The sequence below is a fragment of the Oncorhynchus gorbuscha genome, linkage group LG13 (assembly GCF_021184085.1).
Source record: "Oncorhynchus gorbuscha isolate QuinsamMale2020 ecotype Even-year linkage group LG13, OgorEven_v1.0, whole genome shotgun sequence".
Taxonomy (NCBI): Eukaryota; Metazoa; Chordata; class Actinopteri; order Salmoniformes; family Salmonidae; genus Oncorhynchus; species Oncorhynchus gorbuscha.
In genome coordinates this window covers 77,050,250-77,061,863 of record NC_060185.1, presented here as the reverse complement: position 1 = coordinate 77,061,863, position 11,614 = coordinate 77,050,250, and the positions used below count along the sequence as shown (strand labels likewise).

Genomic DNA, 11,614 nt, shown 5'->3' with positions numbered 1-11,614 from the left:
GATATCGTGACAATGGGATGAGGGCAGACCGAACCATAGAATAAGAATGACTAGAATGAATAATACCCATTTAAGTAAATGTTTTGTCCTTTCTAGGGGATTCTATTTCTATGGATCCAACTCTATTATGAACTCTGTTCTCCTATGTGTTTTTCTAGGTCTATGTATCATACTACAACACTGCTCAGGAGATACTCCCAGTGTTTGGGACACAACCCTCTTGTAACCATGGCTGGGTGACCATGAGGACAATGACGCAGGACACACATTGTGTAATGTGTCAAACTGTTTGTTTGCTCTTGCAGATTAAGCTATGGTTTAAGAAGCATGTTCAATTAAAGGAGATTCTCAATATAAAGTGCTTTTTAGTCCAGGATAGGCTTAATCTGTTTCTGGGAAACCAGCCAAGAGGGTTTAGGAGAGGTCATGTAATTTCATTGTTAAAAGATGATGACTTAGGAACAGAAAACGAATTCTGTGTTAGGTCGGTTCTTCGATTTGTATGGCAAATTATTTACTACTATCTCTATTTAGTCTTGGTTCAAGTGTATCAAGCCCTATACGGCTTCTTGGATGTGACGTCATCCTTTATGTCTGACATATGTTTCATCAACTCTGAACAGCTTGTCAAGTAATAAAAAGATGATTAAAACCACTCCTGGGAGATTACATTTGACATGGTGTTTGACCAGTGTCATAATGTACTGTTGGCATTTGGCTGAGATTGCCTGCCTGTTAAATGTAGAATAAATAACAGTGCAGTATTTCTGCATAATAATCCCCATCCACTCTGTTTAGGGCCTATTTGTTAGAACAATTTCTATGTGAAATTGATGCTACATTTCTTTAGAGGTGGTGATAGGACATTTTGATCAACAGCAGGACACCAGGTTGATGCGTGAGGTTTAAGTCTCTTCTCTGTGCAAACCATCTGTTCCTTTTCAGTCCTGAGAAACCACACTGCTCATGCCTGTGATGGGGACACCCTGTCTATCAAGTGTCCCTCCAGGGCCTCTGTATCCATCCTGTCAGCGTTCTACAGACGCCGTGTCCCAAGCAAGAACTTGTGTCGCCCACGCAAACAGAAACATAACCAAGGACAACACTGAATGCACTTCCTCTTTTGCTATCCAGGTCGGGTACAGTACTGTACTACTCAGAGTACAGAGTACGAACTACAAAAATCTCCCTCACTAGCTTTAAGCACCAGCTGTCAGAGCAGCTCACAGATCACTGCACCTGTACATAGCCCATCTATAAATAGCCCAAACAACTACCTCTTCCCCTACTGTATTTCTTTATTTATTTCTTTAGCTCCTTTGCACCCCAGTATTTCTACTTTGCACGCTCATCTACTGTCAAATCTACCATTCCAGTGTTTTACTTGCTATATTGTATTAACTTCACCACCATGGCCTATTTATTGCCTTTACCTCCCTTATCTCACCTCATTTGCTCACATTGTATATAGACTTATTTTTCTACTGTATTATTGACTGTATGTTTGTTTTACTCCATGTGTAACTCTGTGTTGTTGTATGTGTCAAACTGCTTTGCTTTATCTTGGCCAGGTCGCAGTTGTAAATGAGAACTTGTTCTCAACTTGCCTACCTGGTTAAATAAAGGTGAAATACAATTTAAATAAATAAATAAAATAAAGAGTTGTCCTCTATCCAGGTAGAGTTCAGTACTGTACCACTCAGAGTTGTCCTCTATCCAGGTAGAGTACAGTACTGTACCACTCAGAGTTGTCCTCTATCCAGGTAAAGTACAGTACTGTACCACTCAGAGTTGTCCTCTATCCAGGTAAAGTACAGTACTGTACCACTCAGAGTTGTCCTCTATCCAGGTAGAGTTCAGTACTGTACCACTCAGAGTTGTCCTCTATCCAGGTAGAGTTCAGTACTGTACCACTCAGAGTTGTCCAGAGTTGTCCTTCATCCAGGTAGAGTTCAGGTACCACTCAGAGTTGTCCTCTATCCAGGTAGAGTTCAGTACTGTACCACTCAGAGTTGTCCTCTATCCAGGTAGAGTTCAGTACTATACCACTCAGAGTTGTCCTCTATCCAGGTAGAGTTCAGTACTGTACCACTCAGAGTTGTCCTCTATCCAGGTAGAGTTCAGTACTGTACCACTCAGAGTTGTCCTCTATCCAGGTAGAGTTCAGTACTGTACTACTCAGAGTTGTCCTCTATCCAGGTAGAGTTCAGTACTGTACCACTCAGAGTTGTCCTCTATCCAGGTAGAGTTCAGTACTGTACTACTCAGAGTTGTCCTCTATCCAGGTAGAGTTCAGTACTGTACCACTCAGAGTTGTCCTCTATCCAGGTAGAGTTCAGTACTGTACCACTCAGAGTTGTCCTCTATCCAGGTAGAGTTCAGTACTATACCACTCAGAGTTGTCCTCTATCCAGGTAGAGTTCAGTACTGTACCACTCAGAGTTGTCCTCTATCCAGGTAGAGTACAGTACAGTACCACTCAGAGTTGTCCTCTATCCGGGTAGAGTTCAGTACTGTACCACTCAGAGTTGTCCTCTATCCAGGTAGAGTACAGTACTGTACCACTCAGAGCTGTCCTCTATCCAGGTAGAGTTCAGTACTGTACCACTCAGAGTTGTCCTCTATCCAGGTAGAGTACAGTACTGTACCACTCAGAGTTGTCCTCTATCCAGGTAGAGTACAGTACTGTACCACTCAGAGTTGTCCTCTATTAATGAAAGCAAAACAGAAGCAGTTATCAGCAGTTGGCCCCAAAAGTTGACAAGTCTATGAAAATGTTGCTCTTCACCAAAATAATATTAATCACATACTGTCAAGAATAACTCCAACAGTGATTTAATAAGTTGTGGGTTCGAACTTGGGTCTCTGGTATGCCTCAAGACTGTGTTAGTCTGCTCTGGGAGCTAATGAAAGTCCTTAGGTCTCAGGCAAGGTTACTCCTGAGACGTAATGACTTGAAAGTTATGTTATCTTGTCCCTGCCGAAAGTGGTGTCAGAGTGTCAGGACCAGCGTTCCTGTCATATACCTGTCATCAGTCCAGTGTTTGGTCAGGAACCTCACCAGCAAGTACCTCATTGTGTCCTACAAGCCTCGGTGAGACGAGTCCACAGGGTAATATAAACGGTCATAAACTGTGGTTGTGAATTTAGGAGACAAAATATCTAAGAAAGTATTCCTGGACACATCAGCTATATCAGGAAATGTATCATCGGACTTAGAATGACATTTGTCTGTTTCTATTTAACTGAATAAAATACAATATTATTATTGAATTCTTTTGAAATATATTATACAGTCACTTTGTCAGTGATGATACTGCTGTTTTAATCTTTCATAGCACCACCGTACTAAGTTTGTTGTGTGAAAGCAAGACACTGAAGCTGGTGTGTAAGAATGACACTGTCCTGGCTATCAATTCGGCTTCGTTTGGCCACCTGCTGCATGGGAGTCTCAACTGTCCTCAGGAATCTGCACCACAGCCTGACATGGGTCTGAAACCAGACAGTCATTGGTCTGATAAAGGGAACTAAAGTGTCATCTAGTGGTCAAATACTAGGATGACAATAATGTGCATATCAATAGTGTGTTAGTGTGTTACTAATATGTCACTTACTACATACACATGGCTAACACACGAGTAAGCATGAGGTATATGGATATACCCTCAACCTATGCATGTTTTCTACCTTTATAGCCCACTGTATATCAGAGTCAAACCAGGGTCAAATACCTATCTCAAATATTTTTGCTTGATTAAGCTTGGGTTTGTCCTTTTGGTCAGTGGTGGAAAGAGTCCCCAATTGTCATACTTGAGTAAAAGTAAAGATACCTTGATATAAAATGAGTCAAGTAAAAGTGAAAGTCACTCAGTAAAATACTACTTAAGTAAAAGTCTAAAAGTATTTACTGAAGTAAATATACTGAAGTATCAAAAGTAAATGCAATTTTAAAAATATACTATAGTATCAAAAGTAAATGTATAAATCCTTTAAAATGGCTTATATTAAGCAAACCAGAAGGCACAATTCTCTTTTTGATTTTTTTTTTTTACAGATAACCAGGGTCACACTCCAACGCTTAGAAATAACTTACAAACGAAGCATTTGTGTTTCATGAGTCTGCCAGATCAGAGGCAGAGGATGACCAGGGATGTTCTCTTGATAATAAGTTTGTGAATTTGACAATTTTCCTGAAAAATGTAACGAGTACTTTTGGATGTCAGGGAAAACGTCCATTATTTTCTTTAGGAATCTAGTGAAGTAAAAGTACAGATACCCCCCAAAACAATTCAAGTAGTACTTTAAAGTATTTTTACTTCAGTACTTTACATCACTGCTTGTGGGACTACACCATTGGCTCTTTGTATCTGACTAAATCAAGCACAGCTCAAGCATTTGAACGTATTTGACATTTGACCCACGTCTGATCAGAGTATATATCTACCCAGTCGCTCTGGATAAGAGCGTCTGCTAAATGACTTAAATGTAATGTAAATGTACCCTTCAGAGTGTCTGTCACTATCTGCCCTGAAGATGGTGTCATGCAGGTGTCATGGCCGAGCCAACTGCTCAGTTCAGGGGGACACTCAGAGCTTTGGGGACCCATGTTTCCCTGGCACCAGGTCACATGTAGTGAGTGACCGGAGGTCTTTTGGGGTGCTGCTATACATTTAACATTTACATTTAAGTCATTTAGCAGACGCTCTTATCCAGAGCGACTTACAAATTGGTGCATTCACCTTATGACATCCAGTGGAACAACCACTTTACAATAGTGCATCTAAATATTTTAAGGGGGGTGAGAAGGATTACTTTATCCTATCCTAGGTATTCCTTAAAGAGGTGGGGTTTCAGGTGTCTCCGGAAGGTGGTGATTGACTCCGCTGTCCTGGCGTCGTGAGGGAGTTTGTTCCACCATTGGGGAGCCAGAGCAGCGAACAGTTTTGACTGAGCTGAGCGGGAACTGTACTTCCTCAGTGGTAGGGAGGCGAGCAGGCCAGAGGTGGATGAACGCAGTGCCCTTATTTGGGTGTAGGGCCTGATCAGAGCCTGGAGGTACTGAGGTGCCGTTCCCCTCACAGCTCCGTAGGCAAGCACCATGGTCTTGTAGCGGATGCGAGCTTCAACTGGAAGCCAGTGGAGAGAGCGGAGGAGCGGGGTGACGTGAGAGAACTTGGGAAGGTTGAACACTAGACGGGCTGCGGCGTTCTGGATGAGTTGTAGGGGTTTAATGGCACAGGCAGGGAGCCCAGCCAACAGCGAGTTGCAGTAATCCAGACGGGAGATGACAAGTGCCTGGATTAGGACCTGCGCCGCTTCCTGTGTGAGGCAGGGTCGTACTCTGCGGATGTTGTAGAGCATGAACCTACAGGAACGGGCCACCGCCTTGATGTTAGTTGAGAACGACAGTTTGTTGTCCAGGATCACGCCAAGGTTCTTAGCGCTCTGGGAGGAGGACACAATGGAGTTGTCAACCGTGATGGCGAGATCATGGAACGGGCAGTCCTTCCCCGGGAGGAAGAGCAGCTCCGTCTTGCCGAAGTTCAGCTTGAGGTGGTGATCCGTCATCCACACTGATATGTCTGCCAGACATGCAGAGATGCGATTCGCCACCTGGTCATCAGAAGGGGGAAAGGAGAAGATTAATTGTGTGTCGTCTGCATAGCAATGATAGGAGAGACCATGTGAGGTTATGACAGAGCCAAGTGACTTGGTGTATAGCGAGAATAGGAGAGGGCCTAGAACAGAGCCCTGGGGGACACCAGTGGTGAGAGCGCGTGGTGAGGAGACAGATTCTATAGGCAACCAAGTGCTAACAGTCAGTATTTGGATGATATGTGTGCAATGCTTACTAGTGTGTGTGATGTTACCAGAGATGTATATTTTCCTGCTGACCTCAACATTTACTGGTTAGCAACTAGATGCCCTCTCAAGAGGAAGCGTCTAAATGTGTCTAATGCCTATTATATGACCCAGGTTATCACTCAACCAACTAGAGTGTATACCAATAATGTTGGATCTGGGACATCCACTTGTATTGATCATATCTTCACTAATGCTGCAGAGTTTTGCCCCAAAACAATAATAACAAGGAAAGCCAAAATGCCAAAGGTTGGGGCTAAAGTAATTCTTAAGAGATCATGCAAAATGTTTTCTTAGGACTTGTCACGACTTCTGCCAAAGTCGATGCCTCTCCTTGTTTGGGCGGTGCTCGGCGGTCGATGTCACCGGTCTTCTAGCCATCATTGATCCATGTTTCATTTTCCATTGATTTTGTTTTGTCTTCCTACACACCTGGTTCCAATCCCATTCATTAATTGTTGTGTATTTAACCCTCTGTTTCCCCTCATATCCTTGTCAGAGATTGTTTATTGTTATGCTCGTGATTTATGAATTGGTGTGTGCCGCGTTCTTGTGCCCACATGTATTTTATTATGGACTTTGGTTTTGGAGTTTTTGTTTTACGTTATTAAACTACTCCATTATACCAAGTTTGATTCTCCTGAGCCTGACTTCCCTGTCACCTACACACACGTCTTGACAGGACTCTAAGGTGACGATGTAAAACATTTATGCTGTTCTGATGTGTATGAGGAAGTAAATCTAGATGTATCCCTGGAAGTATTTGTAAAATGATTCATGCAAATTGTTGACAAGCATGCACCTGTTAAGAAATGAACTGTGAGAACTGTTAGTGTCCTCTGGGTTGATGATTAAATATTTTTATGGTTCAATGAAATGATGCAAAGGAGGTGGAAAACAAGTCAGGCTACTCAGCTGATTGGTTGACATACTGTAAATTGAGAAATTTTGTGACTAAACTTAACAAAGAAGAAACTATATTACCAAGGCAAATTACATAAAGCAGAATGGAAAAATAAGTTGGAATACCTTAAATGATATCATAGGCAGAAAACCCAATCCCTCTCCATCGTTCATTGAAGTTGATGGGTCAATTTATAACAAAACCTTTAGATATTGGTAGTCATTTCAATGACTATTTCACTAGTAAAGTGGAAAAACTAAGAAGAGAAATGACAACATTGAATAGTGAACCATATTTTTGTATAAAATATCTAATAATTAAGGAGTAGGATTGCTGTTTTGAATTTGGTCAAGTTAGTGTGGTAGAGGTGGAAAAAATATTGTTATGAACTTTCTCAACCTTCAGTCTCTTGGTTGTCGATCAACTTTTTTTATATAATGAACAGCACTATATAAGTTGAATAAATTAGTAGTATTATTACAGTTTTCCCCAAATGTTTACACACTAAAACTGGCCCATGAGGCACAATGACCCTCACCTGTAACTCATTTAGTAGAACCAGACACCAGATCTGCAGTACTACTGGCACATATTTATTCTATAATAAACATTTGACAAAACACAACACGCAATTCGCAACCTTTGACACAACCTTCACAACTAAAATATATTGTGTGTAAATGAAAAGCAACACTGTTCAACAAGCTAAGCTCAATTACCAATTGATCTCTTTCACTCTTCACATGTGCAAACACTAATTGCTTAAATGTTCACTTTGCAATCAGACCTTTGTTATGGATAAAAAGGCCCCCGGTGAGTACTCTGGTGTTTGGAGAACAGTGGAAGTGTCACACAGCTAGTGGTGTGGGGGCTGTGCTAGGGCAAAGTGGGTGGGGTTATATCCTTCCTGTTTGGCCCTGTCCGGGGGTGTCCTCGGATGGGGCCACAGTGTCTCCTGACCCCCCCTGTCTCAGCCTCCAGTATTTATGCTGCAGTAGTTTATGTGTAGGGGGGCTAGGGTTAGTTTGTTATATCTGGAGTACTTCTCCTGTCCTATTCGGTGTCCTGTGTGAATCTAAGTGTGCGTTCTCTAATTCTCTCCTTCTCTCTTTCTTTCTCTCTCTCGGAGGACCTGAGCCCTAGGACCATGCCCCGGTACTACCTGACATGATGACTCCTTGCTGTCCCCAGTCCACCTGACCGTGCTGCTGCTCCAGTTTCAACTGTTCTGCCTTATTATTATTATTCGACCATGCTGGTAATTTGAACATCTTGGCCATGTTCTGTTATAATCTCCACCCGGCACAGCCAGAAGAGGACTGGCCACCCCACATAGCCTGGTTCCTTTCTAGGTTTCTTCCTAGGTTTTGGCCTTTCTAGCGAGTTTTTCCTAGCCACTGTGCTTCTACACCTGCATTGCTTGCTGTTTGGGGTTTTAGGCTAGGTTTCTGTACAGCACTTTGAGATATCAGCTGATGTACGAAGGGCTATATAAATACATTTGATTTGATTTGAGTGGTGGGTGCAGAGTCAGGCGCAGACGATTCATAGAAAACTGACTTCATTTCGGTCAATGGGTAAGTGGTCAACGCCAACACAACAGGCAAACAAAATATGACCGACCCAAAACAGGACACCAAAAAGGTCCGAGAACATACCACACGCAACCATCCACAGACAAACAGAAAACAAGCCCGCACTAAAGCAGGTGGGCCTAAAGCAGGTGGGCCTAAAGCAGGTGGGCCTAAAGCAGGTGGGCTAGTAGACCGGTGACGACGACCACGAGTGCCGCCCCAACGTGACAGGAAGCAAATTTGGCAGAGAGAGGTAGAGTTGGACAAAGGTGGAGGTGGACAGAGTAATCTCTGATGAAATTTGGCCGACTATGGTGGACCATGTTGTCAACCATGGTTTGACCATGCAAGAGGCTGGGCAGAAAGTGCTGGCCAATCTGAGCTGCTTCACCGTAGCGTCCATCATTCAGACATTCCAAAATGAGAATTGGTATGTACTGTAGACATTGGACCTCTCTACTACTTTTACTACCTGACAGTAGTACAACATCAAGCTGAGTAAAGACTGTAGATTCCAATACATACTGTAAGGGGAAACAAAGTCAATGTATCATGTATTACTGTATGTATGAAATTGGGAGATATACTACTTTGCAACATATTTATTTTGTATACTGTATTACTGTAGTATTTACTGTATTTTATGCTATTTTGTTTTTGTAGAACTGAAAGACGACCACCACGTACGTGGAGGCTGCCATTGTGCAAATGGTAGTTGAAAATAATGCCATAACACTGCGGAAATCCAACAACAGATTATTGAAAACACTGAAAACATCAGTGAGCTTATCAACAATAGCTCACATCCTTAAGAAACACCATCTCCGGATGAAGCAAATCTACAGAGTCCCATTTGAAAGGAATTCCCAAAGAGTGAAGGATAAACTGTACGAATATGTGCAAGTAAGCAATGTAGTGGTATTACACTCCTGAAACATTAGACTCATTGATGTTGCCAGTGAACTTTACCATACAGCAATTACAATATTTACTCTTATTTCAGAGAATCATGGAGTTGGATGCAAGTCCTGTCCCCCAGGAACTCATATTCATAAGTGAGGCTGGATTCAATTTAGCATCATTGGTCAACGCGCCATCATTGAGGGTTCTGACCAGCGCGAGGGAAATGTCACCATATGCGCAGCTATGAGCCACAATGGGGTCCTCCACTGCCATGCCACCCTTGGAACATACACACTGCCCATCTCCTTCATTTCCTGAACACTTTACATTACAATCTTTTTCAGTCAGAGCAGAGAGGGCCAGGCGATCCTGAGCAGCAAATGTATGTTCTAATTTGGGACAACGCGATTTTTGCTACTGCTTCCATGACCATCCCAGGTTTACAATTCTCTATCTCACACCATATTCACCATTTCTCAATCCCATTGATTTGTTTTCCGCATGGGGGTGGAAGGTGTATGATCGCACACCCCATGAACGAATGGCTGTTCTCCAGGCAATGGGGAGGCCTGTGGTGACATTCTGGTCCTTTCAGGGGTGGATGAGTCATGCCAGAAGGTATTTCCCCCACTGTCTGGCCAATGAGAATTTTGCCTGTGATGTTGATGAAAATCTGTTGCTGGACCAAAACAACAGATATGACTGATTTTGTTTTTGCAATGGAGTATTTGTTTCCTGACTTATGATTTTACTGTATTTTGAAAGTTTCTTTATCTATTCTGTACAATTGATCTAACATACAGTACAGTAGTACACATAGGCCTATTTTTATTCCTTTGAATATGCAAAATATATTTGCTGTATGTTTGCTTTTTTACTGTATGTGTGCATACAGTAAGCTGTTTGACATGTATTGATAAATGTTGAAATATAAAACGTAAATTTTTGCAATTGTGTTACTTTCTAGTTTGAGTACACACAAACAACATACAGTACAACAAAATCATAGTCTTTACACTGAAATAGGTTCTGATAGTGTTTTGAATGTCCCATTAGTGTGATCTTCGTTATCACAAAGTTAGATTCATTTGATGTATGTTTTTATTTTGAGCAGGGAGTAGATTATTTTGATTGCTGTGTTTCATTTTGCAAGATGTCTGTGGGGTTTGGAGAAATTGGCTAACTGTTTTGAGTACCTGAGATGTAGTTTCAGCAAACCTGTGTTAATTGTGAAACTGTAAAGCACCCTTTGCTGGCTCTAACAGCCGCCCAATCAGTTTGCTGCATGCTCTTAGTAAACTGATGCTGGGAATTGTGTTTGACCAAATACAATGCTATTTTTCAGAGAACAAGTTAACTACTGACTTTCAGCATGCATATAGAGAAAGGCCCTCAACTTGTACTGCACTGACTCAGATGACTGATAATTGGTTAAAAGATATGGATTAAAAGAGGATAGTTGGAGCTGTATTGTTATATTTCAGTGCAGCCTTTGATGTTATTGATAATGTTGCATATAAAGGGTGTGACCGTTGAGCAAGCTGAGGAAGCTAAATTCCTAGGTGCAACACTGGATGGTCAATTATCATGGTCAAGTCATATTGACCAAGTTGTGAAAATGGGGAGGGGTATGGCTGTTACAAAAAGATGATCTGTGTAACACAAAGATCTAGATGTTCAGTCTCTGGTATCATTCCATCTTGATTACTGTCTGGTAATATGCCTGCAAAGCTGCAGTTGGCTAAAAACGGAGCAGCACGCCTTTCCCTTAATTGCACATACAGAACTAACATCAACAGCATGCATGCCAGTCTTTCTGGGTTGAGGGTTGACCAGAGATGAATAGCATCTCCTAGTTTTTATGAGAAGTATTACTGTAATGAAAATTCCAGATTGTCTGCATAATCAAATACACCTGGCTATCAGCGGAGCCTTGTCTGGCAGCGAAACAGTTCATTCAGCCTCATTTACTACCTTAAAAACACAGCTGAAATGGTGACTTGCTTAAACAAATGTGGTTTTTACTGACAATTGAGATGTACAAACTATGGCATAAGGGGACAACTAGTGGATAAGAGGCTATTTATTTACTTTTTACATTGTTTGCTGATACTGATATCTGACACATATTAATGCCAAAATAACATGCAAAACCAGCAACAACCCCCCAAAAAACAGGTGGGGCTCAGCCCACCTGCCCTGAGTGACGTGTTGCCATCACTCCCTTCCATCTCCAATTACTCAAGCAAACAGCAAAATTATCTTTAAAAAAAAGATTCAACAACATATCATGGAACAGCGGGGACTGTGAGGGGACACACAGACACACTTTAACACACAAACACATACACAGACACACTTTAAAACACAA

At 41.9% G+C, this 11,614-nt stretch overlaps 1 pseudogene; it reads left to right on the top strand.

The window, feature by feature from the left end:
* Positions 1–8,380: 8,380 nt before the first annotated feature.
* LOC123992366 overlaps positions 8,381–11,614 on the top strand; it is a 41,054-nt pseudogene continuing 37,820 nt past the window's right edge.